The sequence below is a fragment of the Amblyomma mixtum genome, chromosome 3 (genome assembly GCF_055824585.1).
Source record: "Amblyomma mixtum isolate Tamu chromosome 3, ASM5582458v1, whole genome shotgun sequence".
NCBI lineage: Eukaryota > Metazoa > Arthropoda > Arachnida > Ixodida > Ixodidae > Amblyomma > Amblyomma mixtum.
This window is the reverse complement of record NC_143014.1, coordinates 117927715-117948437: the sequence shown is the minus strand read 5'-3', so window position 1 is coordinate 117948437 and position 20723 is coordinate 117927715. Positions and strand designations below refer to the sequence as shown.

Below are 20723 nucleotides of genomic sequence, written 5' to 3'. Positions count from 1 at the left end.
TTGTATACATGCGATTTGGCGTGCTTGTTCAAAAAGCGAAAGCTTTTTCGTAATAAGGCTACCGTCATAAAAAGTGCTGATTTTTTTAAAAGACCAGAAAACGGTGCCATGAAAGAACAGCACACGACAAACAACGTGCGTCTGAACAGCATGCAAAAACATTACGACGACAAAGCAGCGCAACGTAGTACGGCGCAGTACTGTTGCTTGAAGAGTGCGCATAGCAGAACTAGTGGTTATGCGGTGCTTGCGTGCTTGGCTTTAATGATGTAGTAATATGCAAGCACAATCAGGGCAAGTGAGAAATGAAATTGGCTCACGCATCCTTCTGCTTTTATTTTTTCACTTTTGCTTCCAGCTTCCACTCTCCAATCCACCTCGCCGAGTATATTTTTGTCAACTGACTTTAGTTGCGACGGCAGCACAATTGCTCGTTTAACTATCATTGACTGCCCAGAATCGCAGTGAAGCCTGATGCATACGCATTAACCGTACGACTCATGCCACTAGAATATGCCTAAATGATAGGTTTCACTGTTGTGCTTTAGACAACCAGTTCATAAACCGTTTGAAAAAACTAAAGGTCATGGAAGAAAAAAGCGTAGATGACTGAGAGAAAAGGTGTTTTCCGAAGTGCTGTGCAATACAACCTAAACTAACCTAACAACGCCACTGCCGTGTGGGTAGTGCTTTACCACTTTCGATAGTCCACCCGTACCGCAGCGCTGCACCGTATTTCGCTGCGCTATTTTCTCGCCGTGCTATTTTTCCCTGCGCAATGCTGCTTTTCCTTGTTCTCTTTTGACGCTGTAGTATTGTTTGTAAGCTGTTCTTACGCATGCTGTATTGTCGTGTGCTGTTTTCTCATGTCCAAAGGGATATAAGTAACCGATTGGAATTATGATTACTAAATCTGAAATGTAATCAATCTTACTGGTCAGTTACGGCCCACGAAAATTAACAGAACACATACCGAGCAGTAATTTTTCATTCATCTTTTATTAGCATAGCACAAGTATAAGCGGAAGGGAATGAGCTGGGGCGGATGGCTGCATCAATAGTATGTTGCAGTGCATACTTCGAAAATTTAACCTGCAGTTGTTTTTTCAAAGTCTTCTTGGGCATTTTTTTTCATGTCTCCTTGTGAACACATCAGCAGCGACAATGAAGAGTATCTCGATGTTCCCGCAGGAGAGAACAACGTTGTTCTAACACTCTTACACACGAATACCGAATGCCTTGCGCACCACCTCAAAGTAAACCATTGCGCCGCACTTCACTGTTGTTCGAGCTCTGAGGGGAGAAATAGCGAGCTCTGTATACATGATGTTCAATTGTGCTGCCGTGGTGAAATGCGATATGGGAAGCGCGGATCACGGGGTTAGTCAAATACAGGCCGCTCGGACTTGCATGTGCGGCCGTTCTCTCGCGCGTGGCTTTTCTGCAGCTTGACCATTGCCGTTCTAACGCGAGAGAATTCTGTGCTATACCAGTGTTTGCCACCCAGTTCAGGTTCTTGAAGTTATACCGCAGGTTCAACATATTTTTCTGAAAAAAAAATATAGCTGATTACAAGCAATTTATTACTGAGCAAGATATTTGGATTCCCGAGAACGTTACACCGTACAAAAAGTAAATAGTGCATGATAAAATTTTAAAAATGTAATTTAGTACCAGTAATCAATTTTTTTTAAGGCGTTAAATACTGACTTCTAGCAGCTTAAAGCCGATTACATAGGTATGGTGACTATTCTAAACAGCCTGAATTGTAAAAAAAAAAAGATAACCTGCGTGCTCCAGACCAGTATCAATAATACTTTTCGGGTTTCCTTTTCATTTCATGTGCATGCTTTTTTTTTGTTAGAATCCTCAGCTTATACCACATGGGATAGTATGTATATTTTCCGTACTTTCAAGACTTATGAAACAATAAATGAGTACAACAGGCATTGAAATCTATTTCGCTAGCTAAATCAACCCATCCGTTTTGTTTTTATACCAAAGTTTTTCTGTACGTAAACAAAGTTTTCTCGTCATAGGAAACACAATATGCACGTTTTGAGTCCACATATTTTGACGAAAAGCAAGGCAGCATATGAGATTCCCGTGATTTCCATCGTGATTACCTGTAAGTTCCTAGTGGGCTCGAATATTGCGCTAAAACAATGAGATAATAAAAAATGGATGCTTTAGAGAGACGAGACCGCATCCAAAGACCTTCTGCATATTTCCTGACAAGTTGGGTTATCAAGATTCAACATCTCTAAATAGCCCGAAAAAAGGTGAGGTCAACGACCCATTTCCTAAGCATTCCACACGAAATAAGCCTATCACCATACCAGGGGAAAGATTGTACCCATAGTATGGGTACAGTAGTATGGTATATTATAGTGGTATAGTATAGGGTATAGGGTATAGTAGCATGGGTACATAGTAGTATGGATACAAGGGGATTAAACCCCGCACGTCCAGCTTGTGAGGCGGATGCTCAGACCACTAGGCCACCGTTGAGGTGGTCTAAATAGCGCTGGCTATAAAATTACAGTGTTAAGAACCATCAAAGCCAGTGAAAAGAAGGAATAATTATTGCGCCTTCCACTATATGCATTGCATACCAAAAAAAAAGCAGACTTATCTGTTGTTATCCACAAGGTTTATATCTGGCAGCACGCGGAATTTTGTTCGGAACTTTGTAAAAACGGGAAGCGAAATAACTCAGGAAGCTGTCTCAATACTAGACGGTACTAGCTTGACCAAAACGCGCTCCAGTTCTCATAATACGGATAAGGCATGGATAAAAATTGGGTTTAAGTAAAATATGGGAAACAGATGTAATATGCGGCTGCGACTGGTGGACAGAAGACAAAAGCGGTTGAATAGAGATTAAGTTGGCTGCTCAACCTTCGCGCCAAGAAATGAGCAGATCCCCCGAGTACTTTATCACAATAGTCATCTCACGTCTTCGCTAAAGGCTTTCTCTCTCTCCCTTTTCTCTTTCATTCCGCTCATGCTTCCGAGAGGAGCGGCTCACCAGCGTTGCTCTCTCAGACAAGAAGGGGTCACTCGAGCCGGCGGACAGCGTGGCTTCCACTGATGGTGTTCCTTTGAGCAGGCTTGACTCTGAATGGGCTTCTTTATTTCGCGTCAGTAAATGTTTACCGTTCACTCACCTTTGCTGAGGTGTAACGTCAACGTCCCGGCCCTGGCCATGACAATAACATAGTTCCGAACAGCAATGTGCGCATGCCATGCAAAAGCTCACCACTTGTGAATCCTTTTTTTCTAACCAGCACTGCTTTGTGCACCCTCCCATTCAAAATACCATTAGATTAGAATCCTGCATAATTTGTTTAGACACGTAATCTGCAACGTATGGGAGTGCATCAGCACGGCCGGGGAACTCATTTGTTGGCATCCATCAAGCCACGAGAGAAACTGCCTTCGAAACCCCCAACTCGATCGGGACTTTTATAGCCCGTTTGTGGCCTTCACACGACGCAGCCAAAGAGAAACCTCCCCGCTGCTTCCTTCTAACGCATGATGGTGTCGTTACAGAAAGAATCCCGTGTGTGCACAGCGCAAGCTAAGGTGCCGAGAAGAAAAACGCCGTGACAGCACACTGCACATTTACGCGCGGAGATAGCCTTTACAAAATTAACCCGCCTTACTCGAGACCCCAGCGGAACTTAAAGGGATACAAAAAAAAAAACTGAAGAAAAGGGATGCACACCTACAAACAGCGGTGGCCGCAACTCTGAAACGGTCCTTTCCTTTCTTATTCCCTCACGCAATCCTTTCTAGGCTCGCCCGCAGCGCAAGTAACTCCTTGACCCTTCGCCCTTTTCTTTCTCCTCTTCGCTTCTCTTGCCAAGCGTGTGTTTTGTTTTCTGTTCGACGGCCTTTCTCCGGTGACTCTGTGCAGGGGCCGGCCGCGGGCCCAATCCCAGGTCGGCAGTCAAGCCACGAATGTAACGAGATTGAACAAGATGGCTGCGCGGCCGGCCGGTGCAAGTAGACAAAATAGAGTATCAGAAAACTGGCATTGTCTTCCAGCGGAGAGCTTAGGAAAGAAGCCGACTGCGGTCGTAAACCTGGCTCCATTTTGTTGGGTGGCCACGGGGCAATCGACAACTTGCAGGGGCGAGTCCGTCTTTGGGACCAGGGACGGAGGTATCACGCAGAGGCCGTGAGGAAGAGGGAGGGAGGGGGGAGGAGGAGGTATACCGGATTAAGTCGCCGGAGCCACGAAGCAGGCGTAAAACAGGCCCGTTTAATTGGCACGGGCCGGTCGATAGGGTGTCGGTGATCTAGAGTCGCGTGAGTTTCAATCAGAGAAAGCGACGGGAAGGGGCCGCAATATTGCCCAAGATTGCACGCGGACTGCGTAGTGCCTGAATGTGCGTGGATTTGCAAATGCGCATTGCAGGAACCGCGTTTCTTGTTTTGCACTGAAGGATGCTTCTTAGTTGTTGTTGTTGTTTTTTTGCTTTCCTTTTTGTTACAACATCACTGGCTGTTGCGTAGACAAGAAAATGAACTGGCTAGTAACTGTATGTTATATATATATATATATATATATATATATATATATATATATATATATATATATATATATATCCACCGCCTTTAACGTCAGAGGGCTAGCCAACACCGAATGTTAGCCGCTGATATGAGATGCTGGGCTGAATAAGAGAATGTACGAACAAAAGAATCGTTATAAAATATGTGGCTCGAAAGGCAAGCTGCTTTTGGAGACATTTTCATTGTGCGAACAAAGCCTCACGGTACACTTGCAAAGTTACATATAGAGCGAAAAAGGACCCTCAAGCTGTCTCCTTTCATAACCGTGCTTTCTGAACCGGCTACTGATGGCTCTGCACCACATGCAACCAGTTTTGTTCTACCTTATGAAACACTGACCACTCGTCGGAGCACGGCCTACAGATTGTTCGAGGAAGCGCGCACCAGACGCATCGTGAGAGGACACACATCGGCAACAGCAGTGCGGTGCATACAGTTGCAAGCGCATAGTGGCCAGACCCGCGACAATGAAGCCGCGCATTACCTCCACAGCTACGCCTCGACGCTCACCTAATTTCTTACGCCCTGCAGGCTTCTCGTTAAGAGCGCGAAATTGCATGAACGCTGCGAGTGAACTATTCTCTCAGTGGAAGTTCGGCTATATAAAGACACACAGCCGATCATTATATTTCCATTAGCAGTCCTTGCCGCTCCCTCCAGCAAAACAAAGAAGCATTATCGGTGCATAGTGAGTTCCTTGCTTATTACTCAGCAATTTTTTAAAAAGTCCCTCAGTTGTGGGTCAAGCAAAATTAGAAAGGGAAGGAAAGAAGAGCGGTGACAAAAGATCCTTTCCCTTATCGCGAACGAGCTCTCTGTGTTGTTGCACTAGTGGCGTCGGAAATACATACGTCTCCAAAAAGAAAGCGCCATGCTTTTACCCTGGGAGAGAAAAAAAAAAAAAGTTGAGTATTGCGCCCACTGTCAAGTGTCTCGTGGCCAATATCAGCTAGCGTTGGCGTGACAGATGAGCCGGGCTGAATATACGACATGATGAAGCGTGCCGCCTACCGTTGAGCCTCGCCGCTTTTCCTACTATTTGTGAAGAGATTCTAGCTTCAAGAGGCGGAGGTATTGATTAAAATTTTGGTGAGAGCGTTCGATATTCATGGTAGCGAACACATTTGGGCTCGCTCCACGAGGTCATTTCGGTTGTTTGGAAGCTCCGTTTGCAATCTGTTTTGCTGTGGTCAATACGATTCCTCGTTTCGTTTTACATAAAAAAAAGTAAACGACTGTTTTGCTCATTCCGGAGAAAACAGCAAATAATGCATAGTAATGAACAGTGTATACAACTGCCCCTGTTTCGGAAATGGTCGGTCGACTTCTGACCACACTTGCGTTCAGCGCCCGAACTTGCATTTTTTTTTTTTTTTTCAGAAATGAGATGTTTCCGTCTTCGGCGTTCTTAGCGTTTCGATGAGTCCTGCTGTGACGGCTAGAAAAATCGGCTCGTCTCACCTGTTATTACTATACAACCTTTCAAGTTTAAACCAATGAAAATATATTTCCCGGCCCGCAGCGCACCACTTTACTTGCGGTCTCCGATTTCGAAGATCAGATCAACAAAACGCACCCTTCCTATCTGCACGCACCGAAAAACAGCAATAACGGAGCCGAAAACCAGGTGTGTTTCCTTTTCATAGTTGCTCTACGACACCATCATGACGTAAAACTGCATTCGGCTTTGACGAGGTCATTCCCTCTGCGCAGTCAGGAATTGGAATTTTGAATGGGACTATCGACGAAAACTGAGAGAAGCTCGAGCAGTCCTGTCACTGCCGTTTATACCCAAAGCAGTAAACAGGACAGCACTGGTTGCATCGTTGCCCAGCGTCCGCTCGTTCCGTTTCTCAGGAGTATGGGGAGTGTATCTGCTATATTTTCTATGCATTGTTCGAGGAAATAGTGCTATTACGCTTACACGCAGACTACACACCATACAAATAAGATGTGTCGTTAGGCAAAACCAGAAAGCATAAAACGACGTATTTTCTGGCCACCTTTGCACCTTTCACTACTCTGCAGGAAGGCCAGGCGCTGATGCGACGAATTATCGCTAATGATCGGCATTCGTCGCCGCAGAAAGAAAGAAAGTAAGACAGGAAGAAGGAAAGATAGAAAGGAAGAAAGAGAGAAAGAGAGAGAGAGAAAAAGAAAGAAAGAAAGAAAGAAAGAAAGAAAGAAAGAAAGAAAGAAAGAAAGAAAGAAAGAAAGAAAGAAAGAAAGAAAGAAAGAAAGAAAGAAAGAAAGAAAGAAAGAAAGAAAGAAAGAAAGAAAGAAAGAAAGAAAGAAAGAAAGAAAGAGAAAAGGAGGCTACAAGGAGAGGCGAACAAAGAAGAGGAGAAAGAGAGAATATTGGAATAAAATATCTAATAAAAGGAGTAACAGCTCGGCAGTTTGGTTGGCTTCGTTGTCAGTATGCTACTGCGTAAAAAGAACGACATATAAAAGGGAGGCAAAGTAGGCACTGCGCCGTGATTGTGTTACTTTTTTTTTCTTCTGCCCTCTTATGCGCAGTATAGTCCCACGTGAACAGGAGACCTTTCCAATTTCTGGAAAAAATAAAATATGTATATGTATGTATGTATTAAAAAATTGCTGCGGGCCCTGTGGCTTTCTCTAAGCACATGATTAAAAAAACAAAAAGGATGACGTATGGTCTATTAAACTTCTACAACAAGCTAAACTCTACATTTGGAGGAGTTTTACAGCCTACAACGAAAAAAAAGTGCAAGTGGAAGCATGCGGCCTTTGGCGATATCTGAGGCTAGATGAAGCTCAAAGGCTTCAAGAGGCGCTCAAAAGCCTGCGAGTGTTCCAAGCATTCACATAGCCCTTATTTGAAAGCATCCTGCAGATGAAAGCTCTACCACGGAGAATCACGCTGTCCTGAATGAAGTCGCTCGCTCAACTTACCGCATTTAATTCTTCGACGACTGCACGTGGTACAGAATTGGCATGTCGTGTGTCTCACTGTTGAAGAAAGGATACTCCTGAGCTCATATCCCAACTGAAAAGATGTCAGACATAAGTACATTTCGCAGAAACGAACACCAAGCAACGTTGCCAACGGTTGTCTTGAACACAGGCGTCGTGTTATTTCTTCTTTTGTAATTAATTAAAATACTTAACCGAGTTTCCAGTGGCTGAACACGCGCGGAAAGTTTCTCTTATGGACTTCAAAGCGTCAAGACTCACCAAAAGCGGCGTAGTTTCTGGTGATAGCTTTATTGGGGCATTATGCGAAGACCGGAATGTTTATGGCGGGAACGATCATTTTTAATGTCTTGTGTTTGGAATTTTTCTGTCCTCCACCGTGTATGACCATCATATTCTGGTTCGTGTATCCACAACACCTAACAGCACCCACGAACGTCGAAATATATTGTTTGCTATGGTGTTCCTCGTTACAATTTCAAGACACGAAAAAAAAAAAACGTTTAATGTAGAGATACCTTTTCCAGAATTGTTCTACTTGCGGGCATTTGACGCTGCGCAGCTTTATAATTCAATATTTTCCTGTACTTATCGCGCTTAAAAATACAATAACTGCTTCTGTGTGTATGACTGGAAAAATGGGTGGTTAAAAAATCTGAACCTGTTTGTTCTCGACAAGTGGCAATAATGCTATTTCATTTTCATACTCGTGATAATATCAGTTTTCTTTTGAAACCCTCACTTTAGTTTACGTGGGTAATAGTGCATGCGTTAGGTAGCCATGAAGGAAGTGCATAGATGCGCTTGCGACTTGCATTAATGCCGACCCCGACTGCAAGTCAATAAAGTCCAGGACTCTTGGAAATCAATTTTAAATGCCAGGGAACTGAGAAATATTGTAATATACCGTTGTGGAAAAATTGAAGAAATGGTCCATTAGGTGTACTTATGTTTTCGAGGCTCTTTCTGTCCCTGGAGTGAAGTACCATTTGATGATTATTGCTAGTTTTTTTTTTTTTTTGTGGGGGGGGGAGGGGGTAGATAATACAACGCTCCAGCGTTCTACAAAGGAGCCGCAATCAGTGCAGTTCCGAGTTGCAATGTGGCATCACTCAGCCTCAGTCTGTACTTGGCCTGTCCGGCAAGCAAGCGCAAACAAGCTGAACATGTAGAAGGAGCGGCGCACGATTAGATGGGTTGCCTGGTGGAGCAAGCAGATCTGGACTCGTGTGGCGGTTTTTCGGTTCACACTGAGGGTAAATTGCAGAGTTTTTTGTTTGTTTTTTTTTTGCAAAGTGAGCCATACCTACGTTAAAAAGAACTGTGAAGAACGCGAAAGTTTATTGCCTGCAGAAATCGTGGCGCTATCCAAACTTTATATAATACGCTTTCTATGCCAATCAGAGCAACTTTACGCCAACAAGTAACAAAACATTCTGCTGATAATTTGGTCGATATCGTATGTTAGTTTTAGACATGGTTGTCTTAGATTTAAAACCCTGGATTAATTTAATTTCATTCCCAAAACCTATTTTCTGCAGTAGTAATTCCAGCCCCGTTGTTCAAAACAAAACAATGATTAGAAATTATTACGCCATTAATTCAGGTAAAAAAAACTGAGCATTAAGTGTGTGCCGTGAGGGGCACAGAGGCAGTTCACCAGCAAAGGAACCTAAATGTAGAAAACAGGCTTCTGTCACAAGCACTGGCGCTAACAGCTTTCTTTGCATGTTTTCACACTTCGTCAGCAGTGAAGTGAACTGGCTAGAACTTATGGGAACAAGGATCAATTCTAGTTCGCTGTAGCGTCCTGAATTCACAATTAGCAGCAAAATGGCGGACGTACACCGGACACAAAACGAGAGAACAACCACCAGTCCTGTCGTTTCCTGCCTGAGTCTGCCATTCGCTGGTAACAATGAATATAGGGAATCAGTACCAACTAGCCTCATTAAAGGCTTTAACGCTCAATGTACCAGATGCGTAGTCTTGCTACTCGGGTGACACGGCTAATGATCACTTCGCTGTCGTTGTCTTCTGGGTTCGTATCTTTCGTTGATCTCTTCATAGCCTTCGTAGTTGGTGAGAAAGTACACCTGCAGAATGAAGAAATAAAATCACGCTGGAAACAATCCGAGCTGTGAGACTCAAAGTGAGAAAGAAGGCTCTCACGAGTAGATATGGCTAATTTTTATCAGTAAGTCAGCAGGCTCTGGATTTAATGGATGCGGAAGAGATCATGTAGTCTGTAGCGTGCTTTGTTCGTCTACAGGATGATTTTTTTTTTTTTGCGGCTGCGTTTCATGTAGGGCGAATAACTTTCCCAAGCGTATTAGAAGTGAAGAAAATTCTACTTAGTGCCCCATTCAATGTTCTGTACATGTTTACTGCTTAACTACACCAAATTTTAAAACCAATACTTTTTATCTCGTTGAGACAGCGACATTTGCCTAAAGAAAATTGCAAAAAATGTAATTATGCGTCTGAGAGGGCAGAATACGGGCTATGAAGAAACATGGAGACGTAATAGAGGCTTTATGCATTCTACAGAGAGAAAGTCCAGCTACTTAAAAGAATTCATTATCTTTGTTAGCTGAGGTAAATTCGAAATTTTGCTGAAGTAATGAAAAACGCACGTTTGTTTCTCAGAACTGTTTGCGAAATAGAGATTCATGCTCTTGCTCGCTTCTAAGACGTCCTGTGTCCACGAGTTTTTCAAATTATGCGTTTCCTAGAAGTTGCGATCGGAATACAAAAGTGCGGCTGCCACGCTCCGCCGACGACATGGCAACAGGCTTGAGTAGATCAAGTCGCCAAGGGGCGTAGCTCTCTTTATTCCTGGCCCCGAGGTCGGACCGCAGGGCGGCTACTATTACTCCTGATGGGACAGTCCGGCAAATGGGTCCCGCGCGCTCCGTTCGCTTGTCGTGCCTTCATTTTTTCCCTCGGCTTGGTCCCGCAGCTGCTTGTTTCGCTTTTCTATCCGCTTAGTTCTCTCTCAAATAGCAGTTGTTCCAATCGTGTCGACGATCCTGTAGATGTACTTCCCCTTCTCCGGTGAGTAAGACCCTTTGAAAGAGCAGTCATTTCCTTAAGTACCAGGCAAGGAGAGGAGGGGTCATTTCGCGCGGACGCCTGCCGGCACCGCCGCATTGTGGACGGAAGGCGCAGCTGTCGCGGCCGCCTTCCAGGGGCAATCTTTGGCCCACTCTTGGGAGACCTGCCGCAGGAGAGTGGCGCGACCGTGGCGTGGCGGGGCCTGCCTCCGCTGTTCACTTTTACGACCACTAATTGAGGCTTGGAAACCACGGCACGTCCTGGCCCGTGTCGACTCTCCGGCGCTTCTGCGGGGCCCGGCCGATGGGTGCGCGTCCATTTGACCCGGCGCTAGGGCCCCGCGCGCGTGCTCCGGGCATCTGCGCGGGCTCCGGAGCACCGACGCTCCCGAGCACCGGCGTCGTGATGCATGATATGGGGCACCGCAGCCCCAACGGCCGCGGCACGCTCCCCGCGGAGGGAGAACTGGCCCGCAAGCGAGACGCGTCTGCAGATAAGGGGCCTAATCTACGAAATGAAAACAACTTGGCGATGCCCGTCACGCCGACCGTGAATACGGTCCAAAGTCAGACGCTGACAATACCGGACGGCGGAGGGACAAAAGAGAGAAAGAAGGAAGATAAAGGATGTTTATTCTCCTTCACGCGGGATCGTTAATTTCACCGAGTAGACGATATCGTTGTTTACGCTGTCAACGTCTTACTGCGAGGGACAGCGAAGGAGAAGAAAAAAAAAGTGTTGTAAAAAAGTTAGAAAGGCGAGGGGAACCGCGCTGTGACAAGGTCTTTCATCACATGGAGCGCTGTACTCTGCGTGCAACGTGGGAGGGGGGGGGGGGGGGGGGGCGGATTGAAAGGAGCCCTCGTAACTCATTAGGACTACAGTACAAGAGTACGAAATTCACGGCGTCCTGCAGATGACAGAAAACCTGGGCTCGCGCATCGTGGCATCACGCAATAATGGAGTGTCACGGCAGGGATTCTCTGTATCAACAATGAAGCAGTTTTGCTCCGTCCTTGCAGTCTTATGCAGGAAATAGTCGTGAGAATGAAGGCGTTTACTAAACTAACGCTGAACTCAAATAACTACTGCAAAGCAAAATCGACTGTCCTCTGAGCAATGGGAAATGTCATGATGCAACTGAGAAAGAGTTTTACTATTTCGTCGTTAAGGAATAGACCACAGGAAGAGGCAATTAAGAAGAAAAACAAAAATAATTGTCGATGGCGCAAAGCAGCTTCGGAAGAAAGGGGGGGGGGGGGGGGGGGGGGCTTCAGTCAAGTCTGATTCATATTATCATGGTATCATGGAGTAGTCTCTCTTCAGTGTTAACATTTCTTCGGCACTTATGGTTCCCCAGATAGGCATAAAATTATATATTTCATTCACTTTTTTTTTAAATCAAATGCTTAATTATTCATTTGTTTAAGAGTCACATCGATAGTGGCTTGTTCGCTTGTTTCATGCGACGGCATTGAGGCCCGTTCAGCGCAGAAACCAGCTTCATAGTTCACTTTGGAGCGTAGAGAAAGTAGGAATTGGTCGGAAAGGCCGTGACGTCACAGCCAAGTGACCTCACGCGAGTAATTCAAACACCCCGCCACGATTGAAACAAAACTGGTCGAAACGGGACTCGAACCGCTGCCCCTGGGTCGTGAGCCGGGCGCACTACCCATCGGCCAGACAAGAACATTTGTTAGACGTTGTTAAAGAAAGGTCTTGTATGTTTTCTGGTAAATAAAACCGAAAACAAAATAAAAATAAAAACAACATTTAAGATATAAAATAAAGATCAGTGTTTGTGTCTGTGAAGAGATGTGCGAAAAGGAGGCCACTGAAAGGATCCACTAACCTTAAGCCCCACCTCGACGGACACTTCCGAGGCGTACACGCGAAGCGCCTACGCGCACGGGCGTACGCTGGAGCCTCTCTGCGCATGCGCAAGTCGTGACGCGCGAGCAGGCGTGAGCGGGGCGCAGATACCTGTGCATGTCAGATATCGGCGCCTGAGTACGGGCGCTCGCGCGCGCGTCGGAAGCGTAGTCCGGTTTACAACAATGGGAGGACCGCGGGGCTCTCGGGGACTCTTTTCTTCATGGCTTGAAGCTCTTTCAGATTCCCCCCCCCCCCCCCCAAGTTTTCTTTGAATCCTTGACGCTCCCCAACCATCTTCTGTTCACGGCTTGACATTTTTTCAGCTGGCTCGCGAGGAGGAACGAGCCAGCACCAGGAGCATGGAGGTGCATGCCACTTTTCGACGCCCGTCGCGGCGCGTGCTGGGCGCGCAGGCGCTTCGCGTGTACGCCTCGGAAGTGTCAATCGAGGTGGGGCTTTATAGCGCCGCACCCTTAAGGCGAAGCTTAAGTGTCCCCCGAATTTTGTTTCCAACCTTGTAAACGATTAACAATGTTCATTTATCCCTGGTTTAGAACGCAGGAGTTTAGACCCCAAGGAGCTTCCTTTCGGGTCTGTCGACCCAATTCCTGCTCAGTCGAGTGCTATTAGCAACTCGACATCAGTCAGCGCATAACGTCCAAATGTCGCTTGATTGCACTGTTATTTATTCGCCATCACCCCACAAGCTCTTCAGTAATTTATGTCTTTATACGCATCATGACTTGATGTGCAAGTGTTTGATTTCCACGACATTTCGAAGACAAACTGCACGCCGAGGTATGTTATGCGCACACTTTACACGTTCAGAAAAGGAGGATGAAAGGAGGCTGAAGCGCTGGAGAGCTGCGCTGCTTTGTTGTGCTGTGCTGGAGGCAACCGGCTTGTGTCTGGGTGATATGCACCAACTCACGAGCAGCTTTACAACCTCGTAAATGACAGTGCAGCCAGAAACAGCAGAACCGCTAGCCACCGACCTCGACTGTTTGACCATGGGTTGCATGGGTTGCAGCACAATATTGCACTGTCGTATTTACCTGCTTACCTGCACGCATAGGTCAACCGAACCGAATTCCCTTCCTCGCTTTTATTTTTTTTTAAAACAGCGACAGGGTCAGGCATGTATTTGCTATGGTAGGGCTTTCACAGAGTGGCACCCTGTGAGAGTACGAGCCCCTGTGCTGTTGTGACCTCAAATTTGAAATTTCAAATTTTCACGTCCCCTTGACAGGCGCGATCGCACTTTTCTGCGCCGAATTCATCAAAATTAAATATGCACAAGCCGCTTTTTACTTAAAGCTGACGAATCGAGGACACTGTTATGGCTAGTAAGCTCGTTGTGTAACAAGACGGTGCGGGCAGGGCATTTGTTTTCCTCTAGCCCAATCTAACCTCTGTTGTGACTGGTATGCAGTGCTCGAGATAAGCTTGACGACAAATAACGTCGAGGACCATCGCAGAGGTCTCTCCTAATTGCGCTGCGTCTGCGCACAGACGACTCATTCCGCATGGTACAAAATGGTTGCTCTTGAGGGAATGCCACCTCTGCCTTGCACGCAACAAAGACAGTGCGTGCGTGCGTGGTGGGGTGTGATGTGGCGTGGTGTGGTGTGCGTGCGTAGTAAGACGACTGGTATGTGTCGCTACGGTAAATGTGCGTCTCATGATGCAAATTATAATCATTGTCATAATGCAAAAATCAATGTCGTCCCCACCCTGAGAACTTTGTGTTTGCCTTCTGACTAATAAGACTGAACGATTATCGCATGTATACATGCTGGCAGCCATTTTGAATGAGTCGTCGGTGCCGTGCGATTCACTTCTGTGGGTCTTGCGCCACGTAGTGTGGGAGAGAGTACAGCTGTCCGAGCTATTTTTCACCTTTGAGAAAAGCGAATAGTCTACGAAATTTTTTGGCACTATTCAGAGAATGGGCTCGCACAACAGATAAGCATATAAACTTGACTTTTACTCCCAGAAGCACGCACTTGTGATTGTCGTTGGCTCCACGTTTTGCATTCGAAGCGAATTCGAGAACGTTCAATAGATTAGCCCAGAAGAATACATGCGTAGCAGATATTCTATATACCTCAGGAACTGTTTAATTTGGCGGAGTAGAGTGCATTACTTGATAAACATTTGAAGTCATTCTATGCGCCTTTATATTTAAAACCATGCAGGCGAGTTCGTCCAGCTGAATTCTTGGTTTATATGCAACTATTTGTAGCCTAATATGTTTTAAACAGTCGCAACACTACTATTACTACCTATTTCTGGATGTCTCACCTGTTGTTCTTTACATATCATGTTTGCACACTTTCACGACTTTTAAGGACTTCGTTGCGACCCTACGAAGGGGACACCCGGCAGCGAGGCGAATCTTCCCCAACGGATGTTGTCACTGTCTGTAAAGAGTACTTTGCCGCATAAAGCAGTCTGATGCGAAGAAGCATTGGAGCAGGGGTGCAGGAGGGAAACGAAGAATGCTGTTGATAGAGGCTGGAGACTTGGCGTCTCTTCTGGAAGAGTTCCGGCAGCCCGAGGGAAGAAATGCAACAAATATAGAGTACATCACTTAGCGATGTCTTTGAGGAGTAAAAGAATTTGGGGGAAAGAAGGACGCGAGAGCTTAATGCAACGAATCAGCGAAATTACGCTGAACCAGGTCCCGGCAAACTGGCATCCCGGCATGGCAACAAAATTGGAAGCTCAAACTGAATATAATCAATAAAAGAAAAAAAAAAGTCGAAGATAAACATACCGCCTTCCTTCACTCTTTGGAAGAGGTTATGGGCACGAATTGCTTTTCCCGAATCTCCTTGGAGCATTGCGTGCCAAAGCACATAAACGTATAAAGCCTGCAATAAGAGCAGTACGCCTGCCAGATGTAAGTGCATCGACGCACGGACTCGCTGAGAAAGAGAGGGCGAAAGAGAGTGAAACGAAAGCTCTGATTTTAGCAGTGTGCTGTGCTAATGCTTTGGTGTTTTGGTGCAACAAATGCCGATGACAGTTGTCATCTTTGGTTTTAGCCTGCCTCATGCTGTAATGCTCTGTTACCTCGATATTTATTTTCTATCAGATAACGTCCTGAAATATTTACTGCAAATTTATGATGCCTCATGCAATGTCCTTGAAAGAAAAGCGAAATCTCCACCACAAAGCTATGTACTGCGCCCAAAACAACCCGTTTCCTGTGCGCATGTTAAAGACGCTATCTATGAAATGCACAGCGAGGAGTAGTAGTTGTGTTTCTGTTGTATACTAGTACAATTCTGATGACATCTCATTTAGCAGCAGCCTAAATATGTCTGCCTAATTACATACGGGGCCCCCACTAGCATAAGCTCAGAAACAGAGTGTGGTTCGGGCTGCGATAAGGCCACGGAGCAAATTCTTCAAAGGAATCAGAAATTCTTTCACTCCGCCCCCCCCCCCCCCCCCCCCCCCCCCCTATTTTTTCAGCGTACCTACTTTTCTTAAGCATCTTAGCCTTACGTACTACGTTTCATAAATTGCATGGCACCAGCATCTTACATTGTTTCTACCAAAACTTCTTCGCAAGGAGACAAAAAAAATTGCTCACTTGCAATGTTACAGTGCAGTAAGAAATTTACATTTTCCTCAGGGGACGTGCGCAAGGATGGGCAGAGTAGAGCGAGTATTTCCCCAAAAGTTGCCCGTTTTGCGCAGTGTTGTATGTACGTACTTCATCTAATCTAAAGGACGGCCGCATATCTCCTGCGAGGGGCTGCGATTGGAGTCAAGCTACTCATTCAAATTTGTGGCACCAGTTGGCGCATACGACATTGAAAGTTCTTTCGTTTTTCTGATATCAAAATTCAATTGGAGTAAATATTTATTCCCCGGAAGGTAGCGCAGTACAACAGAACAATAAATTGAAATCATCAGGGGAGGACTTTTGGATTCTGCTTCATCACAGCTGCACAAAAACACACCTTCAGTGGTTAAAACCAATTAATATCTTCCACATATGCCGCGCAAATCAAGCACGGAACACAGTAATCAAGAGCAATACTTAAATACACAAGTAAATCTGAGAGCGTGTGTGCATAATTCCTCATAAAAACGAGAGTTCGTGTCTTGGGGCAGCACGCTGACGGCTAGTACTTCTGGTTACGCCTCCAGACGATGTTTTTTCTCCTAGGTGTACTTTGATATGATCTGTATAGTTAAAACGGCACACAAAGACGCGTGCGTCCACGGTGAGAAAATCTGCACTGGCGGTTTTCTGAACTTCTGGGCTTGTAAGCTAGTAAAAACGTGGTTGCTTTTTACTGTTAGGAATTCCAAACGACGCAGCAACTTTCAGTATGGGGCAGCTCAGAAACCCTAGTGCATTTGTGCTGAGCACTGGTATTCTTGCAATGCTTTCCTGAAAAAGGATACGTTTTATGCAGTTTTGTTTATGCAGTTCAAACGGAAGTTTTTTAAGGACGTGGTTTTATTGTATAGAAAGACTCTTCTGGTTAAATTACTGCATGCCGGCTTCTGAGTGAAGCACATTTTCTGCGTAATAACAGAAAAGTACCATCACAGTGTTTGTCTACCATCCCGAACACACACCACTGTCACCCGGTTTCGGTGCGAACCAGCCAGGCAGATAAGAAAGTGCAGACTTACAAACCAAGCTGTTAATCTGGCGGAAATGTGGCTGAACGCCAAAAAAAAAAAATTGAACAGAGGCGTTGCGTGAAGCACTTGCCATTAGTCGCTTCGATGTCCTGCAGCTGCCAGCCAAGCTAAGTCTGAACGCAAAGCACAACACTACATTTTTTTTTTTCTATTTAACCTTCAACAGTCCTGAGCATGGCAGAATTAGACTCCTGTAGTTTGATCCTTCGTGAACAAACTAGTCTCGTTCCGCTGACAGGAGGTATATAACTCGGTGTGCGTGGCGAAACGGAAAATGATAAGACTGTGCACTTGCGGCACTGAATAAAAAAAACGAAAAAAAAAATACGTATCTTCTTTTTCCTCCGCCCTCCTGTGCCATGAATTGCGAATTGGGAGCAGTAGCTGTGCAGCACGCCGCCTTCGCATACGTTAGTACACCCACCCTCGGATCCAGCCAGATCTCATGACCGCAGACTGGCAAAATGTCAGTGACCCCAAAGAACGTGAAGGCAGTATTTTTCTGTGCCACCAACTTATCGCGAATAGTGATGCCTGACTACGTGCGCAGCCACACGGCTACTGTGGACTAGAACGGAAACACTCAGCTCAAAAGGATGGGTCTGAAAATTAATGAAGGAAACTGATGTGATCGTCAACAGTTTAAAATAGGCAGCCAAGCATTTGAAGTGATAAGAGAATACATCTACTAAAAACAGGTTGTGACCGCCGATGCCGAGCACGAGAGTGAAACAGCTAGGAGATTAAGAAAAGGGGGAGGGGGCGAAGTGCATTTGGCAGGCACTAATGGGTCTTTATTAGCAGATTACTAGCGTCCTTTAAAAAAAGTATAAAATGCTTTTGTATTGCCAGTACTCAGGTATGAAGCAGAAGTTTGGAGCCTAACGAAAAAGGCTCGAAATTAAGTTGAAGGCAACGCAGCGAGCTCTGCAATGTAAAATAACGCGTCTAACGTTAAGACACAGGAAGAGAGAAAGGTGGGCAAAGGAACAAGTACAAGTTCGTGATAGCTGAAATCAAGAAGATGAAATAGGCGGTGCAAGGAATGTAATATGAAGGGACGATAACCAATGGGCGTTACAGGGTAGTGGAGTGGATTCCAAGAGAAGGTAAGCGTAGCAGGAAACGGCAGGGGCTTCTGTTGGCAGACGAGATTAGAAAATATGCGAGGATGGGTGGCCCCAGCTGGCACAGTAAAGGGTTAATTAGAAATCAGATGGTAAAGGCATTTATCGTGTAGTAGTAGACGTAGTCGGAGTGATGGGGATGACCCTATTGATCATGACGACGACCCTTGACAAAACCAAATCCCGAGTTTGGTCTGCGGCTATGCCATTCTTCGGCCGAGCCCAATATAAATGGTGGAATTTGCTGCTACAGCTGCCACATCTTGCAGGAGACGATACGCAAAACGGCACTTGAACTGAAATCTGTGAGACCATTGATGAACTCTTCGTGAACGAAATTGATCCGGAGCTTTCCACTATAACATGCCTCGTAGGTGTGGCATGTAAAAGCGTTTTTCTTTCTTTTTTTAAACATTAGCATGCGCGATAAACACACCAACGAATGATACAAAGTGAACAAGGGAGGGGAAAGCCTCAATGGGCTTTCCAACATTTCGACAAGAGCACTTGTCTTCACCCAGACGAATACAAGTGCTCTCTTCGAAACGTTGGAAAGCGCCCTGGGGCTTTCCCCTCTCTTGTCCACTTTGTGATTATCAAGAACTATCGGTCTAACCTCTCGCTACCATGAACGTATCATACAGATTGTCATGCTCTTTTTGTGACCGTGAAAGGCTTCATGCGCGCACACTTTTCGGCATTTTTCTTCTTTACGGCTTTCTTCGTGTTTCTAAACGCACGGCCTGATGTTGTAGTAAGCGCGAAGCAGGCAAAGATTTGTACCAAACATGCAAATTACAAAATAACACGCATTTAGCGTTAAGAGATTTTGATGGCCATAGCTGTAAAGCTGCTTGGATCACACGAATTTGCCATACGGATCCTTTGCTCACTTTTGCGGAAAACAATGGAGTAAATGAAGTTATTTCAAGCCTTTGGAATATAACTAGGCAAAAATTTAAAGGTAACTGATTCATTTGCCTGCAACTACGTTTGTAGTGCTCATTTTGTTATATATACGGCATAGCGCTTTCATTGAGAGCGCACGTTGAAAATGGATGACGGCAGTGACGCCCTGGTGGAAGCCAACAGGTATTCGGAAGAAGGCGCGCGGAACACGGGCTAGAAGCAGCAGGCTCCCTTCGGGCAGCTCCCGGCAGCCGGCGCCGGCTACAGCGCCACACAAAGGGACGGGAACAAAGCAAAGCTCGCGGGCCCCAAGCAATACTGCTTCCATGGGAACAAATGCGATTAACCGCCGGTAACAACTCTCATCCCTGGCCCCTAATGCTGGCTGCCGGGACAGGTCCTCGTGATTGGCGGACACGACACAGGGCTTCTTCCGCGCCGCAGAGCTAATTTGGCAGCCCGGAAAAAGCTTCCGCGCGTCGGTCAGCGGAAGCCATCAGCGGGATGATCACGAATTTGCTCAAGGGGCCCCCCGGACCCTTAGGACGATGTAAGCTGTCACGTTGGTTCGTGCACACCCGAGTGTTCGTGCATTACGGCGTTCGGGAAAAGCTAAAATAAGGTGAACAGCAGTCGAACGTAGCGTTAACGTTATTGTCTCGAGTCTCCTAATAGCATGGCGTCTGAATGCTCTTTAGTAGCATGGGAAAGAAGATGAAATTTGTTTCTGATAACGAATGTTTGCATTTTATATCGCCATAAACAAAGGGGCTATATGTGCGAGCTGCTCTTGCCGATTTTTTCAGCAGCGACGGGTATAGGGGCACTTTCTAACATATTTGCTGCAGGTCACAAGAATTTTTGATGTTGGAGCAAAAACATTCCACGAAATGAGTATCAGGTGCAATCACTCTGGCTGTCTAGAGCATTTTAGGGCGGCATTGAAATGAGTTTATCAGCATAGAATAAGCGGTAGAAAGTAGCAGCCCGTGCAAGTTCGACTTTAACTACTGCAACTTCTTTTCACTGACTCACGTCATCGTGCGATGCGTAGTGTACGTGCACCAATGAACCTTCAAGGCAGAGGTTTAACCAGACAGACAATACGGGGCCCTAGCTGCGTTCATGTTTCGACACCCGCTGTCGGACAAACTGGACAGCTATTATGCTGCGAATGCATGCGGACGTTTTGAAGCGCCTGCTCCTGCCTTACATTGCGTAATATTTCTCTACCCCCCCCCTCCCCCCGCCCCTCTTTGTTTCATCTCGCAAGTACTCCGACCGTACATCTACGCTCCGCACTTCTGAAAAGGCAGAACCATTTAGCTACGTTGTTTTCTGACAAGGGTACCGCGTTTTACAAGATTGCTATCGTGCAAGATTGCTATCGTGTATTAGAGGACGCCGTTAGAACTTTCCTTTTTTTTTCAAACGCCGCATTTTAGGACCGGTTGCTCAATACCAAAAAGAAAAAGAGGACGAGAGTGGCTCCCTTTGGCATTTATTGGTACTCATGCATGAACTAACAGTGATTCTGATTTCAGTATAGAAGGGCAACGG

General features: G+C 45.8%; 1 protein-coding gene across 1 annotated transcript in view; it reads right to left on the bottom strand.

Moving 5' to 3' along the window:
• The window catches only part of LOC149351543 (nephrin-like), a 294256-nt gene that overhangs the window by 112232 nt on the left and 161301 nt on the right, over positions 1 to 20723 (bottom strand). The gene's annotated exons all lie outside the window — the stretch shown is intronic.